Source organism: Pristiophorus japonicus, chromosome 6 (assembly GCF_044704955.1).
Source record: "Pristiophorus japonicus isolate sPriJap1 chromosome 6, sPriJap1.hap1, whole genome shotgun sequence".
NCBI classification, from domain to species: domain Eukaryota; kingdom Metazoa; phylum Chordata; class Chondrichthyes; family Pristiophoridae; genus Pristiophorus; species Pristiophorus japonicus.
Window position 1 is genome coordinate 47,992,264 of NC_091982.1, and position 17,017 is coordinate 48,009,280.

Genomic DNA, 17,017 nt, shown 5'->3' on the forward strand with positions numbered 1-17,017 from the left:
CAAAGCAAGTGCTCTACTCGGAGCTCTTTCACGGTAAACGAGCCAAAGGTGGGCAGCAGAAATGCTACAAGGACATCCTCAAAGCCTCCCTGATAAAGTGCGACATCCCCACTGACACCTGGGAGTCCTTGGCCCAAGACTGCCCCTAAGTGGCGGAAGTGCATCCGAGAGGGCGCTGAGCACCTCGCGTCTCAAGGCCGAGTGCATGCAGAAATCAAGCGCAGGCAGCGGAAAGAGCGTGCGGCAAACCAGTCCCACCCACCCCTTCCCTCAACGAGTATCTGTCCCACCTATGACAGAGTCTGTGGCTCTTGTATTGGACCGTTCAGCCACCAAAGAACTCACTTTAGGAGTGGAAGCAAGTCTTTCTCGATTCCAAGGGACTGCCTATGATGATGATGACTCCTGTGAAGCACCTTGGAACGTTTCACTATATTAAAAGCGCTATATAAATACACGTTGTTGTTGTTGTTATTCAAGGTTGTAGGTTCAAGTCCCACTCCAGGAATGTGAGCACGTGAATCTAGGCTGACAGTGCAGTGCTGAGGGAGCACTGCACAGCCAGAGGTGTCGTCTTTAAACTGAGGCCCCATCTGCTCTCTCAAGTGGACGTAAAAGATCCCACGGTACTATTTCAAAGAAGAGCAGGGGAGTTCTCCCCGGTGTCCTGGCCCTCAATCAACATAACAAAAACAGATTATCTGGTCATTATCACATTGCTGTTTGTAGGAGTTTGCTGTGTGCAAGTTGGCTGCTGCGTTTCCTACATTACAACAGTGGCTACACTCCAGAAGTACTTAATTGGCTGTAAAGTGCTTTGAGACGTCCGGTGGTCGTGAAAGGCGCTATATGCAAATCTTTCTTTTTGTTGTCGCAGCAGCTGAAAGGGAGCCCCAGCTCCTGTCCCTGGTGGCTCAGTGTGTGCATGCATCACCCACGTGGGTTATAGTTCAATCAATGATCAATTATCTGATCCCAGTCTGGTTAGCTGTGCGCACTACAAGTAGCTTGCGTGTCCCTGGGCTAGGAGAAGGAAAAATCTGACAGGGTTACTGCCGCTTTTACCTTGTTGATAACAACTTGACATAAAAATAAATAAATAAATAAATAAAAAATCTTCTCGGCCTTTTGGCTAAGATCATGCGTAACTGACCTGACAGGGGAGTAACCACCATAACCCCAAGGTGGTTCTCCCTGGATCAGGAAGGTATATGCTTGCTTTTTTGGAAATAGGAGGTGGGTGGGGTGGCTTGACCCATCCACCTCCACGGAGGTGTGTGGGGGGCCTGACCCATCCACCTCCATGGCACAAACCTGGTATTGCAGTACTTCCAGGAATGGTGCAGTGGCTCTAGGCCTTTTGGCTAAGAGCATTGGCGCAGAGTGATCCTTGATGTGTGCAAGGTGACCTCTGGCGTTTGTGATTTGACAAAGAATTGGAACGATTGGCTACGAATTTCAAAAAAAAAAAAAAATCTTTTCACTGGTCGAGAGCTGGATCAGGGGCATGCCCCATTCACTCCATGCACCGACCTGGTATTGCAATATTTCCAGGAACGGTGCAACTTCGCCTCTCGGCCTTTTGGCCTAAGATCAAACACATTGGCGCAAAGTGATCTTTGGCGTTAGAGTTGATCTGGAACGAAATTGGATTAAAAAAATTAAAAAAATCTTTTCACTGGTCGATACTCACACAACGGATTCTACACTGCTACAATACTTTCTAATCCTCGGTATCAACACACCTCATGAAAGGCTTCATTAGTTATTCAAAAGTCTACAATGTATGTTTGTAGGCTTAAACACATATAACATCTGAACAAGTGTCACCTTCCCTATTACAATAGTCACTTGCATTTATATAGCACCTTTAACATAGTAAAATGCCCCAAGGTGCCCCACAGGCGTATAGAATCACAGAATGGTTACAGCACAAAAGGAGGCCATTTGGCCCGTCGAGCCTGTGCCGGCTCTCTGCAAGAGCACTTCACCTAGTCCCACTCCCCCGTCCTTTCCCTGTAGCCCTGCAAATTTTTTTCCTTCAGGTACTTATCCAATTCCATTTTGAAAGCCAAGATTGAATCTGCCTCCACCACCCTTTCAGGCAGTGCATTCTAGATCCTAACCAGATTTGGCCTAGAATCTCAGGAGCTCATTAACTTTAATTACAGTATGTGAATACATTCAGCTGAGATGACAATGATTGGACTGCAACACTCACATGTCCTCCAGTGGCTAGTATTTATCATAAACTCATAGAATGGTTACAGCACAGAAGGAGGCCATTCAGCCCATGCCGGCTCTCTGCAAAAGCACTTCAGCTAGTCCCACTCCCCTTCCCTTTCCCTGTAGCCCTACGATTTGTTTTGCCTTATGTACTTATCCAATTCTCTTTTGAAAGCCATGATTGAATCTGCCTCCGTTCAGGCAGTACATTCCAGATCCTAACCACTCACTGTGTAAAAAGGTTTTTCCTCATGTCGCCTTTGGTTCTTCTGCCAATCACCTTAACTCTGTGACCTCTGGTTCTCAACCCTTCTGCCAATCTCTCTATCTACTCTGTCCAGACCCCTCATGATTTTGAACATCTCGATCAAATCTTCTCTCAATCTTCTCTGTTCTAAGGAGAGCAACCCCAGCTTTTCCAACTGAAGTCCCTCATCCCTGGAATCATTCTCGTAGATCTTTTCTGCACCCTCTCTAAGGCCTTCACATCCTTCCTAAAGTGTGGTGCCCAGAATTGGACTCAATACTCCAATTGAGGTCGAACCAGAGTATTATAAAGGTTCATCATAACTTCCTTGCTTTTGTACTCTGTGCCTCTATTTATGAAGGCCAGGATCTTGCATGCTTTTTTAAATCTCTTTCTCAACTTACCCTGCCACAGTCAATGATTTGTTCACATATACCCCAGGTCTCTATGTTCATGTACCCCCCTTAGAATTGTACCCTTTAGGTTATATTGCTTCTCCTTATTTCTCCTACCAAAATATAGTGTAATCAGAAAAACACTGACATTGAACCAAATAATGGGACATTGGGATAGATGACGAAAAGTTTGTTTAAAGAAACAGGTTTTAAGGAATGTCTTGAAGGCGGAGAGAGAGCTGGAGAGGCAAACAGGTTTAGCAAGGGAATTCCAGAATTTGGGGCCGAGTCGACTGAAGGCACGGCTGCCCAACGGTGGGACGACGGAAAGCAGGATGCGCAAGAGGCCAGAATTGGAGGAACGCAGAGTTCTCAGAAGGCTGTAGTGGGCACAAATTGCGTTTCTTACATTACAACAGCAACTACACTTCAAAAGTACTTCATTGGGTGTCAGCATCATCATCATCATCATCATAGGCAGTCCCTCGGAATCGAGGAAGACTTGCTTCCGCTGTTAAAATGAGTCCTTAGGTGGCTGAACAGTCCAATACGAGAGCCACAGTCCCTGTCACAGGTGGGACAGATAGTCGTTGAGGGAAAGGGTGGATGAGACAGGTTTGCCGCTGCCTGCACTTGATTTCTGCATCCTGTCGGCGATGAGACTCGAGGTGTTCAGTGCCCTCCCGGATGCACTTCCTCCACTTAGTGCGGTCTTTGGCCAGGGACTCCCAGGTGTCAGTGGGGATGTTACACTTTTTCAGGGAGGCTTTGAGGGTGTCCCTGTAACGTTTCCTCTGCCCACCTTTGGCTCGTTTGCCGTGAAGGAATTCTGAGTAGAGCGCTTGCTTTGGGAGTCTCGTGTCTGGAATGCAAACGATGTCGCCCGCCCAGCGGAGCTGGTCAAGTGTGGTCAGTGCTTCAATGCTGGGGATGTTGGCCTGGTGGAGGACGCTAATCTTGGTGCGTCTGTAACGTGCTTAGGGATGACCTGAGGTCATGAAAGGCGCTATACAATTGCAAGTCTGTTGTTCTTCCTTCGTCATGAATCCGTTCCTAAAAATTGATTGGGCTCTTTAAATCCTCCTGCTTTCACACTGGCACCTAGCAACGCAGGTCACCCACTTTCCCGAGCATGATTTGCGTCCAGCAGTAGTGAGGCCTTACCACATCACCATTAAAATAACCCAGCACATTTCTGCCCAAGTGCTTCCGACTTTGTATGGAATTTGAGAAAAATAAAATGGTCTGCAATCCACCGATAAGGGTCGCCAATTCCTGCCTGAAAATGAGGTGGTGTGAAGAGGAAGGAGCGAGCAATAAACTGCAGGCTCTAACAGCTGTCACAATACATTATCATCTCTGGTCTATCCAAGGTCAACAGGAGGCCAAAAAAGTGTAGTTAAAAATGAGTACCGCGTAGAATCTGACTGAGATTAAAATAACACCACAGCTGAAAATCTGGGATAAAAATAAGTCAAAGGCTGAAAATACTCAGCTAAATGGGTCAAACAGCGGTTGGCAAACAGTAACTATTGCGGTGCTTCAACTATTTACAATCTATATTAATGACTTGGATGTAGGGACCGAGTGTAATGTAGCCAAGTTTGCTGATGATACAAAGGTGGGTGGGAAAGTGAATTGTGAGGACACAAAAAATCTGCAAAGGGATATAGACTCGCTAAGTGAGTGGGCAAAAATTTGGCAGATGGAGTACAATGTGGGAAAATGTGAGGTTATCCACTTTTTGGCAGAAATAATAGAAAAGCAAATTATAATTTAAATGGAGAAAATTGCAAAGTGCTGCAGTACAGAGGATCCTTGTGCATGAAACACAAAAAGTTAGTATGCAGGTACAGTATGTAATCAGAAAGGCAAATGGAATGTTAGCCTTTATTGAAGGGGATAGAGTATAAAAGCAGAGAAGTCCTGCTACAACTGTACAGTGTATTGGTGAGGCCACACCTGGAGTACTGCGTACAGTTTTGGTCTCCGTATCTGAGGAAGGATATACGTGCATTAAAGGCTGTTCAGAGAAGGTTCACTAGGTTGATTCCGGAGATGAGGAGGTTGACTTATGAGGATAGGTTGAGTAGGTTGGGCCTATATACATTGCAGTTCAGAAGAATGAGAGGTGATCTTATTGAAACTTATAAGTTCATAGGGGAAATTAAAACTAGGGGACATAGTCTCAGAATAAGGGGCCGTCCATTTAAAAGTGAGATGAGAAATTTCTTCTCTCAGAGGGTTGTAAATCTGTTGAATTCACTGCCCCAAGGAGCTGTGGAGGCTGGGTCATTGAATATATTTAAGGCGGAGGTAGACAAACTTTTGAGCGATAAGGGAGTAAAGGGTTATGGGAAGCGGGCAAGGAAGTGGAGCTGAGTCCATGATCAGATCAGTCATGATCGTATTAAATGGCAGAGCAGGCTCAAGGGGCCAAATGGCCTACTCCTGCTCCTATTTCCTATATTCTTACGTAGAAACACCAGGTCAACATTTAAGCATTGATAAAGGGACAGTACTCTAAAGGTTAACTTATTTTGGGTTGCTGATGAACTAGTGGTGGATTTCTGTTTTTATTTTACAATCTGATCGAGAGTTTTCTTATTAAAATCACAGTTGTGTCTGAAGTTAAAGAAACAAAGAAAGAAATTGCATTTCTACAGCACCTTCCATGACCTCAGGACGTCCCAACGCTCTTTACAGCCAATGATGTACTTTCTGACATATAGCCACTGTTGTAATGTAGAAAACGTGGCAGCCAATCCGTTGGCAGTGCAGAAGCAGATTCAGTCATCATGCTATTTAATGGCAAGTAAATAATTAAAGAAATAACTTGCATTCAAATGGATCCTTTCATGGCCTCAGGACATCCCAAAAAGCTTCACAGCCAAGGAAGTACTTTGGAAGCGTAGTCACTGTTGTTACGTTGGCAAACCTGCAACCCAATATGTGTACAGCAATTGGATAAATGACCAGAAAATCTGCTTTTAGTAGTGTTGGTTGAGGGATAAATTGTCCAGGACACTTGTTTTCCTTTGAATGGTGCTATGGCATCTTTTACATCGAACCTGAGAGGGCAGATAAGGTATAGAATCATAGAATGGTTACAGTGCGGAAGAAGGCCATTCGGCCCGTCGATCCCGTGCTGGTTCTCTGCAAGAGCACCTCAACTAGTCCCACTCCCCCACCTTTTCCTTGTAGCCCTGCAACTTTTTTTCTTTCAGGTGCTTATCCAACACCCTTTTGAAAGCAGTGATTGAGTCTGCCTCCACCACCCTTTCAGGCTGTGCATTCCAAATCCTAACCGCTTACTGCGTACATTATGTTTTCTTATGTTGGTTCTTTTGCCAATTACCTTAAATCTGTGTCCTCTGGTTCTTGACCCCTCTGCCAAAGGGAACAGTTGCTCTCTATCTACTCTGTCTAAACCCTCATGATTTTGAACTCCTCTATCAAATCTCCTTAACCTTCTCTGCTCTAAGGAGAACAACCCCAGCTTCTCCAATAACTGAAGTCCCTCATCCCTGGAATAATTCTCATAAATCTTTTCTGCACCCTCTTTAAGGCCTTCATATCCTTCCTAAGATGCGGTGCCAAGAATTGGACACAATACTCCAGTTGGGGCCAAACCAGTGTTTTATAAAGGTTCATCATAATTTCCACACTTTTGTACTCTATACTGTTATTTATGAAGCCTAGGATCCTGTAAGCCTTTTTAACCGCTTTCTCAACCTGCCCTGCCACCTTCAATGATTTGTGTACACATATCTCCAGGTCTCTCTGTTCATCCACCCCTTTAGGATTGTATCCTTTAGTTTATATGTCCTCGCCTCATTCTTTCTACCAAAATGTATCACTTCACACTTTTCTGTGTGAAATTTCATCTGCCACGTGTCGGCCCATTCCACCAGCCTGTCTATGTCTTCCTGAAGTCTATCACTATCCTCTTCACTGTTCACTATACTTCCAAGTTTTGTGTCATCTGCAAATGTTGAAATTGTGCCCTGTATACACATATCCAAGTCATTAATATGGATCAAGAAAAGCAGTGGTCCTGGTACTGACCCTTGGGGAATACCGCTGTATACCTTCCTCCAGTCCAAAAAACAATCGTTCATCACTACTCAGTGTTTCCTGTCACTTAGCAAATTTCGTATCCATGCTGCCACTGTCTCTTTTATTGCATGGACTTCAACTTTGCTGGCAAACCTATTATGAGGCACGTTGTCAAATTCCTTTTGGCGTTTATTTTATTACCTCATCTAAGAGCCAGTACACCCAACACTGCTACCCTCTCCCAGGGCTGCACTGAAACGCTAACCTAGATTGGGAAAGTCTCTGGAGTGGGGCTTGAACCCACAACCACTGAGCCAAAGTTGGCATTTCTTTTTATGACAGCCCTCGTGACCACTGCAAAATAAATTTTACAGTCATGAAGTTAGAATAGAATTATATTCTTTATTAGATAAGTAATGGCAATCGCATGTGGTGCGGAACTAAAGAAAGGATCCTTTGTAGTGCTGGATTTTTAAGCTCCCCCTCCAAAAGGCATCAGGCTGGATTTTCGGGTCTTCTCCGCCAGTGAGGTGTTCTGGGCGGGCAGTCAGCCTCCAGCGGCCCGCAGCGATCCCCGGGTCCGGTTTTGTGGCGCGCGGAGCAGCGCCCGGTGTGCAGCACCCTGATTATGGCACTGGCGCGAGTTTTAACTATTGCCTGACCCGTCTGGGCTGCCTCGCACTGGCCCTGGGAAATCAGGGCGGTCCAACCATCCCGTTGGCGAAGAGGGAAGTAATGGACTCCTAAGGTAAGTGTGATTGTTTTTTCTTTTAATTTTTTTGCGATTTGTGTTGTGGTGGTGTGGGCAATGTTTTGGGAATGTTTTTGTGGTATTTCTTTTAGTTTCCCCTCCCCAGGCCTCTCTCCGAATGCTCCCGGCCCGGCTCTTTAGCTCGGGAGTTTCCCATGCTATCACCCAGGAGAGGTGTACAACGCCTCCCTTAGCGCTGCGCCCCCTGACTCAGAGCCCAGCTGCCCAAACTTAATTACTGAGGCGCTAACTTTCCAGCCCCGCCGCCATTATCGCCCCAAAAACATCAAAGCTGGAAATCCAGCCCAATATTTATTGCGCTAGGGATTGGGCCTCTCTCAGTGATAAATCATCTATTAGACCCAAAGTGGAGATTTCCCGTCTCCCTTTCTCAAGTGCTAAAATATTGGCATCTAATGTTAGGTAATCAAATGACATAAACATTCGGCCAGGGGAGATTATGATAGAGGTCACCATGCTCATTTTGTCATCTTTACCTGTCAGTCATGGCAGACAAGGAAGCTTTAAAGGATTAAAGTATTAGAAGGAATGAACTGAGCAAAGTACTTGCCAGAGCAGGTGTTTAAAAAAAAATATAACCCTAATCAGACGCAGTTGTAAAAGCCTCCATTTTGGCTCGGTGTTGCAGACCAGCAAGGTTATCCTAACTCAATCATTGCTGCTGATGTGTCATTGAAACTGTGCCCTTGGCACAAGTACAATCTGTTTCGGTGTAAAGCAGCCTGAAATGACATCTCAGTCCCCTTCCTGTCACTGCGGATTATTTACAGAGGCTATTTTGATGTGCAGGGTGAATGGAGAACCCCGTGGAGTGCACTGTGCGTCTGCTGTGATAGGAGCCCCAGTGCACAAGCACAGGCTGCTTCACGTTTCTCTGGCACTGACACCTTCCAGCTTAGCATTCCAGACTCCTGACAGCTGATCCTGACGTCCTTGGTCATGTGACCTGTGTCACATGACCCGGCCACTGTGTGTGTCTCTCTCTCTCTCTATCATCCTTCAGCATGCCAAGGCTGATTATTAACTGTTGGCGCCAAAGAAGGATTAGATATAGATGGACAATAAGGTTGCCCGATTAATAATGATCACATTTTAAATTGCTTTCCATAACTAAGTTGAAGTAAACTTTACACTAGACAAAACTGGAATATGCAAAGGAGAATGAGGGGAGAGGGGGAGGGTGAGTCCTGGAGGACTATTGAAGGACACTCTGCCATATGACTTTTACTGGTATTCACCTGTTCTGAGATACAGTGCAGATTGCATGTTGCAATATTGCTGTTCAGTTTTCTTTTTACCTTACATGGAAGATTACAGGGTTATAGACCAAAGAGGAATTTTGAATGGAGTCATTCATTCAACAAGGACAGAAGGCACAAGGAGATTCTTAACTCCAGCCACTGAAGCTGATGCTGAAAACTGCTTGGGTTAGTTTATACTCCAGGGCAAAGGCTTCCTCTCTATTTCTTGACTAAAACCAGGATAATTTATAATCAACTTTCAAGCTGCACAGTAGCAGTTTTTGTTCCATCTGTGGTCAAAATAATTAATTAAAATCGGGAGGCTCAAGCAAAGGAACGATTAGGACCCTATAATAAATTAATATAAGGGTAAATTCAACAATCCCGCATTCCCACCAGGCATCCATGTTTGAAGGGAGCATGGGTTGGAGACAGGGCTACAATAGATAGATAGATTGGATTTATATCGCGCCATTCACGACCACCGGACATCTCAAAGTGCTTTACAGCTAATGAAGTACTTTTGGAGTGTAATCACTGTTGTAATATAGGAAACGCGGCAGCCAATTTGCGCACAGCAAGCTTCCACAAACAGCAATGTGATAATGACCAGCTAATTTTTTTTGGTATGTTGATTAAGGGATAAATATTGGCCAGGACACCGGGGATAACTCCCCTGCATTTCTTTGAAATACTGCCATGGGATCTTTTACGTACACTTGAGAGAGCAGACAGGGCCTCAGTTTAATGTCTCATCTGAAAAACGGCAACTCCGACAGTGCAGTCCAGCCTCAGCACTGCACTGGAATGTCAGCCTGGATTTATGTGCTCAAGTTCCTGGAGTGGGACTTGAACTCACAACCTTCTGACAGTGGCGAGAGGGCCACTGTATTGGTGGTGGCAAGGGCTGTTCCTTCATAATGCTGAGGTTGTGCAGCATACCACTACAAATTTTGATACTGCTCAGTTGTGTAGTGCGAGGCTCCTCCAGAGCAGTCCAGGCAGCAGAAGTGTTGCTTCCAATGGTGCCACTGGTGTGCTCTATAATGTTCCTTGTGGCAGTATGGTTCCCATTGTAGGCTTGCTGTGCATATCTGTGGTTATCAAATGTATTTGTTTTGTCTTATAACACTCCTGTGAAGCACCTGGGATGTTTTACTATGTTAAAGGTGCTATATAAATACAAGTTATTGTTGTTGTTCTGGACCTGAGTCATGAGCGATGTCATGCGTGGGTACCCCTTGTCATCCAGTAGCCGGCCTTTGACTTGCCATAGTGGATCACAAATATCGCAGAGAACTGCCGCAGAATCTCTCTCTCTCTCTCTCTTAGGCAGTCCCTCGGAGTCGAGGATGACTGAACTAATCATGATTGCTGCCAGGATAACGGGCATTCACCTGCATGATGCAATGCTCGTGATTGCACATTGAGGAAGTGAAATCCCTTTTGGTTCATGAAAATGGCCAAGTTTCACAAGGCAATGTGCATGCAGATAACGGCACCCTGCACCATGGGGAAGCCTATAATCCATGCAAACACTTGTCTTTGTTCTGCCTGCTTGTCTCTGGCAAGAGGGAATGAGATGAAGCTGTCTCTCTCTGTATAGAGAGCCTCAGTGACGTCCCTTGTGCAACTGTGCACTGAAAACTGAGAGATATTGCTTATATCGCCAGCAACAGCCTGGAAGGAGCCAGACGCATAAAAGTTAAGTGCCACGGTCAGCTTAACAGCCACAAGCAATACTGATTTGCACTCCCTTCAATTGTAATTCCCCACTGAGATTGGTGAACTTACCCTATAATAAATAATGGTAGTTGAATTTATATCAAGTGTTTCACCACGTCAAAATGTCGCAAAGCTCTTCCTGCTTGAAATCGAGGTGTTGCTGGACCGGGTTCAATGTAGGTCAGCGAACACAGGGATAATGGTGAACTGAATTTGGTGCAAGTTAGGAGATGGGGAGCTGAGTTTTGGATGAATTTTGGCATCACTGAATACCACATGACATGGTATATTTACATAGAAAGCCAGGAGGGCAGACATCCTGTAAACATTTTTATAGAAATGAATAGATATATGTGCTTCCTGCAATTAATTGCTTTGAAGTGTGCTGACTATTGTTATGTAGCCAAATGCAGCAGCCATTCTGCACCAGTAATCTCCCGCAAACTGTAATGAGATGAATGACTGTAATTTTTTTGTTGGTATTGCGTGTGGGAGGAACGCTGAGCACACACCCAGAGAGCTTCCTGCTCTGTTTTAAATAGTTCATCTGAACCATCCAAACAGATCTCCTTTTCAAACCTCATCCAAAGGACACGCCCTGGAATGACTGTTCACTTGCTGGTTGGTTTTATATACATCGTTGGAAAATTTAAAGCTGAACCCTGACATAAGGTTCTGGGTTCAAATCCCACTCCAGGGACTTGAGGACATAAATCTAGGCTGATACTCCAGTGCAGTGCTGAAGGAGTGCTGCACTATCGGAGATGCCATCTTTCGGATGTGACGTTAAACTGAGGCCCCATCTGCTCTCTCAGGTAAATGTAAAAGATCCCCCGCTACTATTTCGAAGAGTTATCCCCGGTGTCCTGGCCAATATTTATCCCTCAATTAGCATACCAAAAACAGATTATCTGGTCATTATCATATTCTGATTGTGGGAGCTTGCTGTGCACAAATGGCTGCTGCGTTTCCCACATTACAAAAGTGAGACACTCCAAAAGTACTTCATTGGCTGTAAAGTGCTTTGAGACGTCTAGTGGTCGTGAAAGGCGCTATATAAATGCAAGTCTTTCTTACACATCCTGACAAGTCTCAATATTTCCAATTTGTGTATAGCCCAGCAATAGGGAATTAGATATCCTTTAACACAGTTTGGTAAGATTTTACGGTGCTAAAGCAAATACACATATATCTATTCCTTTTTTTAAAGGATTTACAGGATGCCTGCTTTCCTGGTTTTCTATTTAAATGTACCATGTCGTGTGGTATTGACTGATGCCAAAACTCATCGAAAACTCGGCTGCCCATGTACTAACTTGCACCAAGTTCGTTTCACCCATCACTCGTGTGCTCGCTGACCTACATTGACTCCCGATCCAGTAAGGCCTCGATTTAAAAATTCTCATCCTTGTGTTCAAATCCCTCTATGGCCTCGTCCCTCTCTATCTCTGTGACTTTTTCTGGTCCTACAACCCTCCGATATATCCGCACTCCTCCAATTCTGGCCTCTTGTGCATCCCCAATTTCCATCGCTCCACCATTGGTGGCCATGCTTTCAGCTGCCATGGCCTAAGCTCTGGAATTCCCTCCCTAAAGCTCTCCGCTCTCTCTCCTCCATCAAGGTGCTCCTTAAAACACCCCTTGACCAAGCTTTTGGTCACTTGTCCTAATATCTCTTTATGTGGCTGGGTGTCAAATTTTGTCTAACAATGCTCCTGTGAAGCGCCGTGGTACGTTTTACTACTTTAAAGGCCCTATATACATGCAAGTTGTTGATGCAGACTAAAGGGGCATTTACATTTGCCACTTCTGACCAAACTCCATTAATTGTCTGCCCGCAATTGCATGGTTAAAACCAACTCGTTGATCCCGATGGCAGGCTTGTGAAGCAAGGGTTGAGTAACTCCATGTGTAGGCTGAATTGGGTCAGGTACGAGAAAAATACCAGCATCCGTGGAAACAAACCTCAGCAGGAGTTCACTGCCAGCGCATTGGGGATTGGAGGGGAGAAAAGGGGGAAAGTTATGGGGGGGGTGGAATTTGACCATGCCTGGGGTCTGGCTGGAGCAGTCCAAAAGCACATTGTTTTGTTACCTATAGATCCTGATTTTAATCTAGCCCAGACTGAATGGCTGAAAGTCTTGTCTCTCTGCCAGCTGTAAAGTTGCTGAGTGAAATGAACTTTGACCGTATCATTCAAATTGCAAGTGGGCCGTTGGACCAATCTCACTCGAGAAAAGCTACAAAATTGGCTAGGAATGGAAATATAAGTATACTTAAAAAGGACACATTTTCAGGGCTATGGGGAAAGAGCAGGAGTAATGGGACTAATTGGATAGCTCTTTCAAAGAGCCGGCACAGGCACGGTGGGCCAGATGGCCTCCTTCTCCGCTGTATCATTCTATGAAGTGCCACACTGCTGCAATAGGGGTTGATCCTGTGAGGTTCGGGCTAAGGCCATTTTTAGGGGGCACAGTGCATGGAACAATGGCTCTGCAGCTAGCTGAGCTATTCCAGATCTGGGAATGATTGATCCTGAATTTAGGTACAGGTACCTGAAATGAACAAATGTTCGGTTCTCCAGTGATAACATTGCTCACCTTGGTGTCAGCTGTGTCTCAATGTCACCTCTGAGTCAGAAGGTTGTGGGTTCAAGTCCCACTCCAGAGATTTGAGTACAAAAAAATCTAGGCTCACACTCCAATGTAGTGCTGAGGGAGCGCTGCACTGTCACAGGTGACGTCTTTCCAATGAGACATTAAACTGAGGCCCTGTCTGCTGTCTCAGGTAGACGATAAAGATCCCATGGCACTATGTCGAAGAAGAGCATGGGAATTATCCCCAGTGTCCTGGTTAATATTTTTCCCTCAATCAACATAACAAAAACAGATTATCTGGTCATTATCACATTGCTGTTTGTGAGAGCTCGCTGTGCGCAAATTGGGAACCGCGTTTCCTACATTACAACAGTGACTACACTTCAAAAAAGTACTTCATTGGCTGTAAAGCCCTTATGAAATGTCCTGAGGTCGTGAAAGGTGATATATAATTGCGGCTTTTTTTGCTAAACAAAATAAAATTGATATAAAAAAATTATTTTAGAAAGGGTAAATGTCTATGTGATCCTGTCCACTGGTGACTCATAATTCTCCTAGTCGTATATGTAGAATGCGATTGTAAATTTTATTTACAGTACATTCCTGCTTTGGGAACAGCTAATCCTGAGTAGAGGAAAATATCAAAGACAATCCCAAGAAACAGGATATTCCAGTCCAGGTTGAAATCCAGTTCAAATCGTTTTGGCCTTAGGGCAACTAGTAACACAGGTATGAATTTTTAAAATGAAGTTGGACTAAAGTGAATACTGACATAATTGTCTAATTCTTTCTTTTTTTTTGTTTAGGTAGCCAAGAATATTTTTTCTTTGCAAAACTACAGGAGGACTACAGTTGCTTAGTTCAAACATGTAATTAAATATGATTCATATATAAAGCATTTCTAGAGAGAATCACACACCCAATCTGTGTCAACACTGGCTCCCTTACAGCAATCTCCATGTAACAAACTAATACTGGATTTTGAAATGTACTGATTATAAAGACATGCCTTAAGCTCAGACACACCATTTCAAAACAACACCCTAAGTTTTCTAATAAATGGTGAGGATAAATTAAACCTGGTCAGTTAAGTAAAAAGACATTCTATATGTTTACCACAATAAATACCCCATCAGCATTATTAATGGAAAAAATGAATTTATTGGATATTCCTGTGTGGGGTGAGGTTACTACACTGAATGAGTATGTTACTACTGCTAGTAATAATACAACTATGGTCATTACCATTACTCCTCATTATTCTCTCAGGCTTTCCATGAGTTTGAAGAATGCCCCACATTGACTAGAACATTAAAAAATGTACTGTAGGGAAGTGTGGGTGGGAGAGACATAGACATAGACATAGAAAATAGGTGCAGGAGTAGGCCATTCGGCCCTTCGAGCCTGCACCGCCATTTAATGAGTTCATGGCTGAACATGCAACTTCAGTACCCCATTCCTGCTTTCTCGCCATACCCCTTGATTCCCCCTAGTAGTAAGGACTACATCTAACTCCTTTTTGAATATATTTAGTGAATTGGCCTCAACAACTTTCTGTGGTAGAGAATTCCACAGGTTCACCACTCTCTGGGTTAAGAAGTTTCTCCTCATCTCGGTCCTAAATGGCTTACCCCTTATCCTTAGACTGTGACCCCTGGTTGTGGACTTCCCCAACATTGGGAACATTTTTCTTGCATCGAACCTGTCTAAACCCATCAGAATTTTAAACGTTTCTATGAGATCCCCTCTCATTCTTCTGAACTCCAGTGAATACAAGCCCAGTTGATCCAGTCTTTCTTGATATGTCAGTCCCGCCATCCCGGGAATCAGTCTATTGAACCTTCGCTGCACTCCCTCAATAGCAAGAATGTCCTTCCTCAAGTTAGGAGACCAAAACTGTACACAATACTCCAGGTGTGGCCTCACAAAGGCCCTGTACAACTGTAGTAACACCTCCCTGCCCCTGTACTCAAATCCCCTCGCTATGAAGGCCAACATGCCACTTGCTTTCTTAACCGCCTGCTGTACCTGCATGCCAACCTTCAATGACTGATGTACCATGACACCCAGGTCTCGTTGCACTTTCCCTTTTCCTAATCTGTCACCATTCAGATAATAGTCTGTCTCTCTGTTTTTACCACCAAAGTGGATAACCTCACATTTATCCACATTATACTTCATCTGCCATGCATTTGCCCACTCACCTAACCTATCCAAGTCACTCTGCAGCCTCATAGCATCCTCCTCGCAGCTCACACTGCCACCCAACTTAATGCCATCCGCAAATTTGGAGATACTACATTTAATCCCCTCGTCAAAATAATTAATGTACAATGTAAACAGCTGGGGCCCCAGCACAGAACCTTGCGGTACCCCACTAGTCACTGCCTGCCATTCTGAAAAGTACCCATTTACTCCTACTCTTTGCTTCCTGTCTGACAACCAGTTCTCAATCCATGTCAGCACACTACCCCCAATCCTATGTGCTTTAACTTTGCACATTAATCTCTTGTGTGGGACTTTGTCGAAAGCCTTCTGAAAGTCCAAATACACCACATCAACTGATTCCCCCTTGTCCACTCTACTGGAAACATCCTCAAAAAATTCCAGAAGATTTGTCAAGCATGATTTCCCTTTCACAAATCCATGCTGACTTGGACCTATCATGTCACCTCCTTCCAAATGCTCTGCTATGGCATCCTTAATAATTGATTCCATCATTTTACCCACTACCGATATCACGCTGACCGGTCTATAATTCCCTGTTTTCTCTCTCCCTCCTTTTTAAAAAAGTGGGGTTACATTGGCTACCCTCCACTCCATAGGAACTGATCCAGAGTCTATGGAATGTTGGAAAATGACTGTCAATGCATCCGCTATTTCCAAGGCCACCTCCTTAAGTACTATGGGATGCAGTCCATCAGGCCCTGGGGATTTATCAGCCTTCAATCTCATCAATTTTCCCAACACAATTTGCCGACTAGTAAGGATTTCCCTCAGTTCCTCCTTCTTACTAGATCCTCTGACCCCTTCTATATCCGGAAGATTGTTTATGTCCTCCTTAGTGAATACCGAACCAAAGTACTTGTTCAATTGGTCTGCCATTTCTTTGTTCCCCGTTATGACTTCCCCTGATTCTGACTGCAGGGGACCTACGTTTGTCTTTACTAACTTTTTTCTCTTTACATATCTATAGAAGCTTTTGCAATCCATCTTAATGTTCCCTGCAAGCTTCCTCTCGTACTCTATATTCCCTGCCCTAATCAAACCCTTTGTCCTCCTCTGCTGAGTTCTAAATTTCTCCCAGTCCCCACGTTCGCTGTTATTTCTGGCCAATTTGTATGCCACTTCCTTGGCTTTAAAACTATCCCTGATTTCCCTTGATAGCCATGGTTGAGCCACCTTCCCTTTTTTATTTTTACGCCAGACAGGGATGTACAATTGTTGTAGTTCATCCATGCGGATCTGACTAAATAGGGTAGGGTAGAGTAAAGTAATGCTGTGGTCATGGTACTAGACTCGCAACTCTCTGAATTGGCTTAGCTGTAAAAAAAACTAATTGGTACCAAGAACATAAGAACATAAGAGCAGGAGTAGACCATTTGACCCCTCGAGCCTGCTCCGCAATTCAATAAGATCTTGGCTGATTTTCAACTCAACTCCATTTGCCTGCACTATCCCCGTATCCCTTGATTCTCTTAATATCCAAAATTCTATCGACCCCTGTCTTGAATATGCTCAACGACTGAGCTTCC

At 44.4% G+C, this 17,017-nt stretch overlaps 1 non-coding gene and 1 pseudogene across 1 annotated transcript; both read left to right on the plus strand.

Moving 5' to 3' along the window:
• Positions 1–1,112: 1,112 nt before the first annotated feature.
• Positions 1,113–1,310, plus strand: LOC139266447 (U2 spliceosomal RNA). Its single transcript, XR_011593712.1, has one exon. It is a non-coding gene; the product is annotated as a U2 spliceosomal RNA (small nuclear RNA).
• Positions 1,311–1,344: 34 nt separating this feature from the next.
• LOC139266397 (U2 spliceosomal RNA) lies at positions 1,345–1,570 on the plus strand (annotated as a pseudogene).
• The last annotated feature ends 15,447 nt before the right edge of the window (positions 1,571–17,017 follow it).